Raw genomic sequence first — 6,764 nt, 5'->3', positions numbered from 1 at the left:
TGCTTGTCCTGAAGGAACAGTTGTTGCTGGATGCACAATGGACTCTTGGGAGATGAGTTCCGCGTGTCTGGCGACCCTTCAATCGAGGATGTTGAAGATATCTACCTATTGGGAATCATGATAACAGGACATCTGTTGATTGAAGTAAGTGGGACGGCATGGGAGAGTGGCCGTGCGCAACCCGAGGGTCCCTGGTTCAATCCCCACCTAGTACCAACCTCGTCACGTCCGTTGTGTCCTGAGCAAAACACTTCACCCTTGCTCCTGATGGGTGCTGGTTAGCGCCTTGCATGGCAGCTCCCTCCATCAGTGTGTGAATGTGTGTGTGAATGGGTAAATGTGGAAGTAGTGTCAAAGCGCTTTGAGTACCTTGAAGGTAGAAAAGCGCTATACAAGTACAACCCATTTACCATTTAAGCGTTGCCCCGGTGTATGAACAAACTGCAAGATGCTGGAGCTGTTCAAGGTACTCCAAAGCTGCCACAAATAATTGGAACATGTGGGCAGAGTGTGGGCACTCAGACTTCCGTTGTTTCTGAACTAAATCGCAAATGGGATAATATCTTGGAAAAGCTGTCTGCTCTGCAAGGCAAACCATAAATCATTTGAGAACCAGAGACAGGCAATTGGAATGAAACGTTTATACTAGTTTTTGCTCCAATGCAAACATTATAATCTGGATTGTTTCCACTGGCTGCAAGCAACCTGGCAAGGTGTTACTTCGAGACTCTCGAGGACAGTCCAGCGGAGACACAACAAACTCTTTCCCTGTCAGAAACACCTGGGAAGTTGAACTCTGTTCGCCGTGCCTGCAGAGCAACTCCAGGCCTACAGACATAACACACACACACCACATGGACCATGGATACATGTGCCCACACTCCCCCACCCCGACCCCAGTTCTTTGCCACCGCTAAACTTCTTAGGGGCAACAGACGGCTGGAGCAGTACAAAAGGGCTGCAGAATCTCCATCAGTGGCACCCCCTACTGATGCAAGACTCATGGTTTCTGTGTCGTAACATGTTTGTGTGCTTATTGTGGCGCTCAAGTTTTGTTTTGTTTTTGCTTGCGCCCAGCTCCCACAGGAGGCCAGTTTGGCATTGATTTTTGTTTTTGTTCTACTCCTCTCCTCAGCATCCACCTTTTTCTCACCTTTTACGGGAAGCCCATCAGCGTTCCCGTTTAGTCACCCTCCGCAACGTAAGTCTGTTCTTGAAGGGCTTTGTGCTGAAACAGACATTTTGTTGTACTTTTGGAATGACATGATTAACGCTGTTAAGAGATGAAACCCTCTGTGTAGATTTGAGAATTAGTCTTCCGTTGTGTGTTACTCTAAATCAGTGGTTCTTAACCTGGGTTTGATCGAACCCTAGGGGTTCAGTGAGTCGGGTTCGGCAGAGCTTCTGCCGGGGAGGTCCAGACACACCTGACTCATCGTGTAAATTAAAACTTCTCCCTATCAGCGTATTATGGATGGCTCCAAACAATGTTCCCTCTAATATACCATCTGATTTGCAGGTGTGTAATTTGTTGTGAGTTCATGCACTGTGTTGGTTTTGTTCTTTGAACAAGGTGATGTTCATGCACACTTCATTTTGTGCACCAGTAAAAAAAACATATAACTTTGTCTTGAATTTGAAAAAAAAAAACATTTTATTTTTCACTAAAGAAGGGTTTGGTGAATGCACGTATGAAACTGGTGGGGTTCGGTACCTCCAACGAGGTTAAGAACCACTGCTTTAAATGGAGGCAAAATACCAAAAAAAAAACACAGACTATTAAGTCAAAAAGTTCCCAAATGTTTGAGTGTTGTTAAAAGAAAAGGTCATGTAACACAGTGGTGAACAGACTATTAAATCAGTGGAAAAGTTGGGCCCTGAGGTAAAAAAAAAATAAGAAGCCCTAGTGCAAAATGTTCTTTAACCAAGTTCTTTAAGCTCTTTACCCCAATGAAGACAGTTTTCGTCTTGTCTGCAAATGTAGTGGAACAGTTTGGCCGCTAGAGGCCGACAGAGATAAAAAAAATTGTCCTTTGACTCTCAGGCTTATTGATATTTAATGCTCAGCGTATGTATTGTGTACTAAACCAGTGGTCCCCAAACTTTTTGTATCCGCGGACCGGTCAACTCTTAATAATTTGTCCCGGGGGGGGTCCTTTTTTTATCTTTTTCTTTTTTTTCATCTTTGTCATGAAAAAGGGACGTTTTTGTCATGAAAAAGGGAGTTTTTTGTGGTTGGTGCACTATTTGTAAGTGTATATTGTGTTTTTTATGTTGATTTAATAAAAAAATAAAAAAAATTCTTCTGCGGCCCGGTACCAATCGGGCCGCGGACCGGTGGTTGGGGACCACTGTACTAAACTACTTACAATACTCTGAAGAGCGCTTCTAGTCCACCAATCACCTTGGCCACAACTTTGTTACGAATCTGTTATTTAATCCATCATTGCTCTCTACAATTAATTGTTCACTGCTTTCTGGGCCAACATGTTCAAAAAACTTATGGCAGACCGATTAGTTGATATTTTTGATACATTTCAGTCCAGTATCGTCAGTTTCTTTCCACACAAACTGCTTTTCTCAGGGTCTCCAACTCTGACGCTGGTAAATGTACGATACTGGTCCTCTGGTGTTGAAAAAATGTACGATACTAGTCCTCTGACGTTGGTAAATGTACGATACCGGTCCTCTGATGTTGGTAAATGTACGATACCGGTCATCTGATGTTGAAAAATGTACAATACCGATCCTCTGATGTTGAAAAATGTACGATACCGGTTCTCTGATGTTGGTAAATGTACGATGCAGGTCCTCTGATGTTGGTAAATGTAGGATATCGACCCTCTGATGTTGGTAAATGTACAATACCTGTATTCTAATGTTGGTAAATGTACGATACCGGTCCTCTGATGTTGGTAAATGTACTATGCCGGTCTTCTGATGTTGGTAAATGTATTATACCGGTCTTCTGATGTTGGTAAATGTACTGTACCTCTGATGTTGGTAAATGTACTATACCGGTCCTCTGATGTATGTAAATGTGCAATACCAGTCTTCTGATGTTTGTAAATGTACTATACCTCTGATGTTGGTGAATGTACTACACCAATACCGGTCTTTTGACGTTTGTAAATGTATGATATCGACCCTCTGATGTTGGTAAACGTACCATACCGGTCCTCTGATGTTGAAAAATGTACGATACCGGTTATCTGATGTTGGTAAATGTACAATGCAGGTCCTCTGATGTTGGTAAATGTAGGATACCGGTCCTCTGATGTTGGTAAATGTATGATATCGACCCTCTGATGTTGGTAAACGTACGATATTGATCCTCTGATGTTGGTAAACGTACAATATCGGTCCTCTGATGTTGGTAAAAGTACAATACCGGTCTTCTGATGTTGGTAAATGTATTATACCGGTCTTCTGATGTTGGTAAATGTACTATACCGGTCTTCTGATGTTTGTAAATGTACGATACTGGTCCTCTGATGTTGAAAAATGTACGATACAGGTCCTCTGATGTTGAAAAATGTACGATACCGGTTATCTGATGTTGGTAAATGTACGATGCCGGTCCTCTGATGTTGAAAAATGTACGATACCGGTTATCTGATGTTAGTAAATGTACAATGCGGTCCTCTGATGTTGGTAAATGTTCAATACCGGTCTTCTGATGTTGGTAAATGTACGATACCGGTCCTCTGATGTTGGTAAAAGTACAATACCGGCCCTCTGATGTTGGTAAATGTATTATACCGGTCTTCTGATGTTGGTAAAAGTACTATACCTCTGATGTTGGTAAATGTACTATACCGGTCTTTTGATGTTGGTAAATGCACTATACTTCTGATCTTGGTAAATGTACGATACCGGCCCTCTGATGTTGGTAAATGTACTGTACCTATGATGTTGGTAAATGTACTATACCGGTCTTTTGATGTTGGTAAATGCACTATACTTCTGATCTTGGTAAATGTACGATACCGGCCCTCTGATGTTGGTAAATGTACCATACCTCTGATGTTGGTAAATGCACTATACTTCTGATCTTGGTAAATGTACGATACTGGTCCTCTGATGTTGGTAAATGTACAATACCGGTCTTCTGTACAATATCAGTCTTTTGATGTTGATAAATGTACTATACCTCTGATGTTGGTAAATGTACTACACCAATACCGGTCTTCTGATGTTGGTAAATGTACTATACTTCTGATGTTGGCAAATGTATGATCCAGTTTATCTGATGTTGGAAATGTACGATGCCGGTCCTCTGATGTTGGTAAATGTACTATATCGGTCTTTTGATGTTGCTAAATGTACTATACCTGTCTTTTGATGTTGCTAAATGTACTACACCTCTGATGTTGGTAAATGTGTGATACTGGTCCTCTGATATTGGTAAATGTAGGAAACCGGTCCTCTGATGTTGGTAAATGTACAATACCGGTCATCTGATGTTAGTAAATGTACGATACCGGTCCTCTGATTTTAAAAAATGTACGATACCTGTCGTCTGATGTTGGTAAATGTACGATACCGGTCCACTGATGTTGGTAAATGTATGATACTGTTCATCTGATGTTGGGTGGACTTTTAGGGACAGTCCTCCAATGGTTGAAATATTATTTTATAGATAGATCTAAATTGGCCCTAGTGTGTGAATGTGAGTGTGAATGTTGTCTGTCTATCTGTGTTGGCCCTGCGATGAGGTGGTGACTTGTCCAGGGTGTACCCCGCCTTCCGCCCGATTGTAGCTGAGATAGGCGCCAGCGCCCCCCACAACCCCAAAAGGGAATAAGCGGTAGAAAATGGATGGATGAATGGATGGAGATAGATCTTTCTCTGTTGGGCCCTCATGATTCAGAGTCTGTCCCCCTCTCATGAGGGGGACACAGGGTTCAGTTTTGGGGCCAGTCATTGTACCTCCACACGGAGACGTCATTAAGAATTGTGAAGGTATCTCACAGCACATACATGTAAATGTACTTCAGTTATATTTACATATATCGATATGTTTAACCCTGATAGGACAAGTTAAATGAGTAAGCAAATGATTTTCTGACGCAGGTTGAAGACCGGATAACTAGTACTGTTCTTCTTAGCAGGTCTGCTGACCACTTTCTACTAGTTCTACAAGAATTTGGTACCAAAAGTACCAAGTGAAGCTAATAGAGCCTTTATAATAATATTGTATAAAATCTCTATATTAATCTTGTGTAAATCAACACTTTCTGTAACAATACAGAGTGAAATACAAACCCTGTTTCCATATGAGTTGGGAAATTGTGTTAGATGTAAATATAAACAGAATACAATGATTTTCAAATCAATTTCAACCCATATTGAGTTGAATATGCTTCAAAAACAACATATTTGATGTTCAAACTGATAAAAAATTTTATTTAAAATAATCATTAAATTTAGAATTTGATGCCAGACTTATCGATGCAAAGTTCAAAAGCCGGCATCTGTGGTGGTATGGGGGTGCATTAGTGGCCAAGGCATGGGTTAGTTACACATTTGTGAAGGCACCATTAATGCTGAAAGGTACATACGGGTTTTGGAACAACATATGCTGCCATCTAAGCGCCGTCTTTTTCATGGACGCCCCGGCTTATTTCAGCAAGACAATGCCAAGCCACATTCAGCACGTGTTACAACAGCGTGGCTTTGTAAATAAAGAGTGCGTGTACTTTCCTGTCCCGCCTGCAGCCCAGACCTGTCTCCCATCGAAAATGTGTGGCGCATTATGAAGCGTAAAATACGACAGCGGAGACCCCGGACTGTTGAAGGATTGAAGCTCTACATAAAACAAGAATGGGAAAGAATTCCACTTTTAAAGCTTCAACAATTAGTTTTCTCAGTTCCCAAACGTTTGAGTTTTGTTAAAAGAAAAGGTGATGTAACACAGTGGTGAACATGCCCTTTCCCAACTACTTTGGCACATGTTGCAGCCATGAAATTCTAAGTTAATTATTATTTGCAAAAAAAAAATAATGTTTATGAGTTTGAACATCAAATATCTTGTCTTTGTAGTCCATTCAATTGAATATGGGTTGAAAAGGATTTACAAATCATTGTAATCCGTTTATATTTACAATTAACGCAATTTCCCAACTCATATGGAAACAGGGTTTGTACTCTCGATAATAATACTGTGTAAAATAATAATATTGTGTAAATCCAAACTTGCTGTAAGAGCCCTGACCCGTTCGATAACCGTATCTTTCCCACAAGGAGCAATCAAACATTTGTTTTAATGATTAAAATGTCAACTCAGAACCACGCGGACCCACAAAAAACTTAAACATGTTCAATTTTTCATGGTGGTCTTGACGTTTAAAAGGGGCGCAGTTTAAAATGTGTTTCGCCGTGTAAATATCAGCAGCCTCTGTATTTGCACCGCAAGATGTGTGGTAAGACTGTGTTGGCACTGACTAATGTCCGTCGTGTTTTTTCCACCCGGACCTTCACAATGCGAACACGGTAACTACAAAGAGATGGTGGAATGCATCAAAGGCTCATCAGGGAGCTACATGGAGGCCCTGGGGTTGATACAGAGTCAAGAGATCAGGACTCTGACACCCTTAGGGGAGATTTGTGGTACTACTGCGCTAACACCCTGTTCAAAACGTGTAGAAAAAGGCTTTGGGACTGAGTTAAGACCCCCATGAACCACCATCCAAACCGGCAATGTGTGAGCGTCCCTTTACCTTCGCCTCTTTCAAGCTCATCAAAGTAAAAGTGACGTTAAA

Source organism: Nerophis ophidion, linkage group LG21 (assembly GCF_033978795.1).
Source record: "Nerophis ophidion isolate RoL-2023_Sa linkage group LG21, RoL_Noph_v1.0, whole genome shotgun sequence".
In the NCBI taxonomy this organism is placed as follows: Eukaryota; Metazoa; Chordata; class Actinopteri; order Syngnathiformes; family Syngnathidae; genus Nerophis; species Nerophis ophidion.
Note: the sequence above shows the minus strand (reverse complement) of the source record.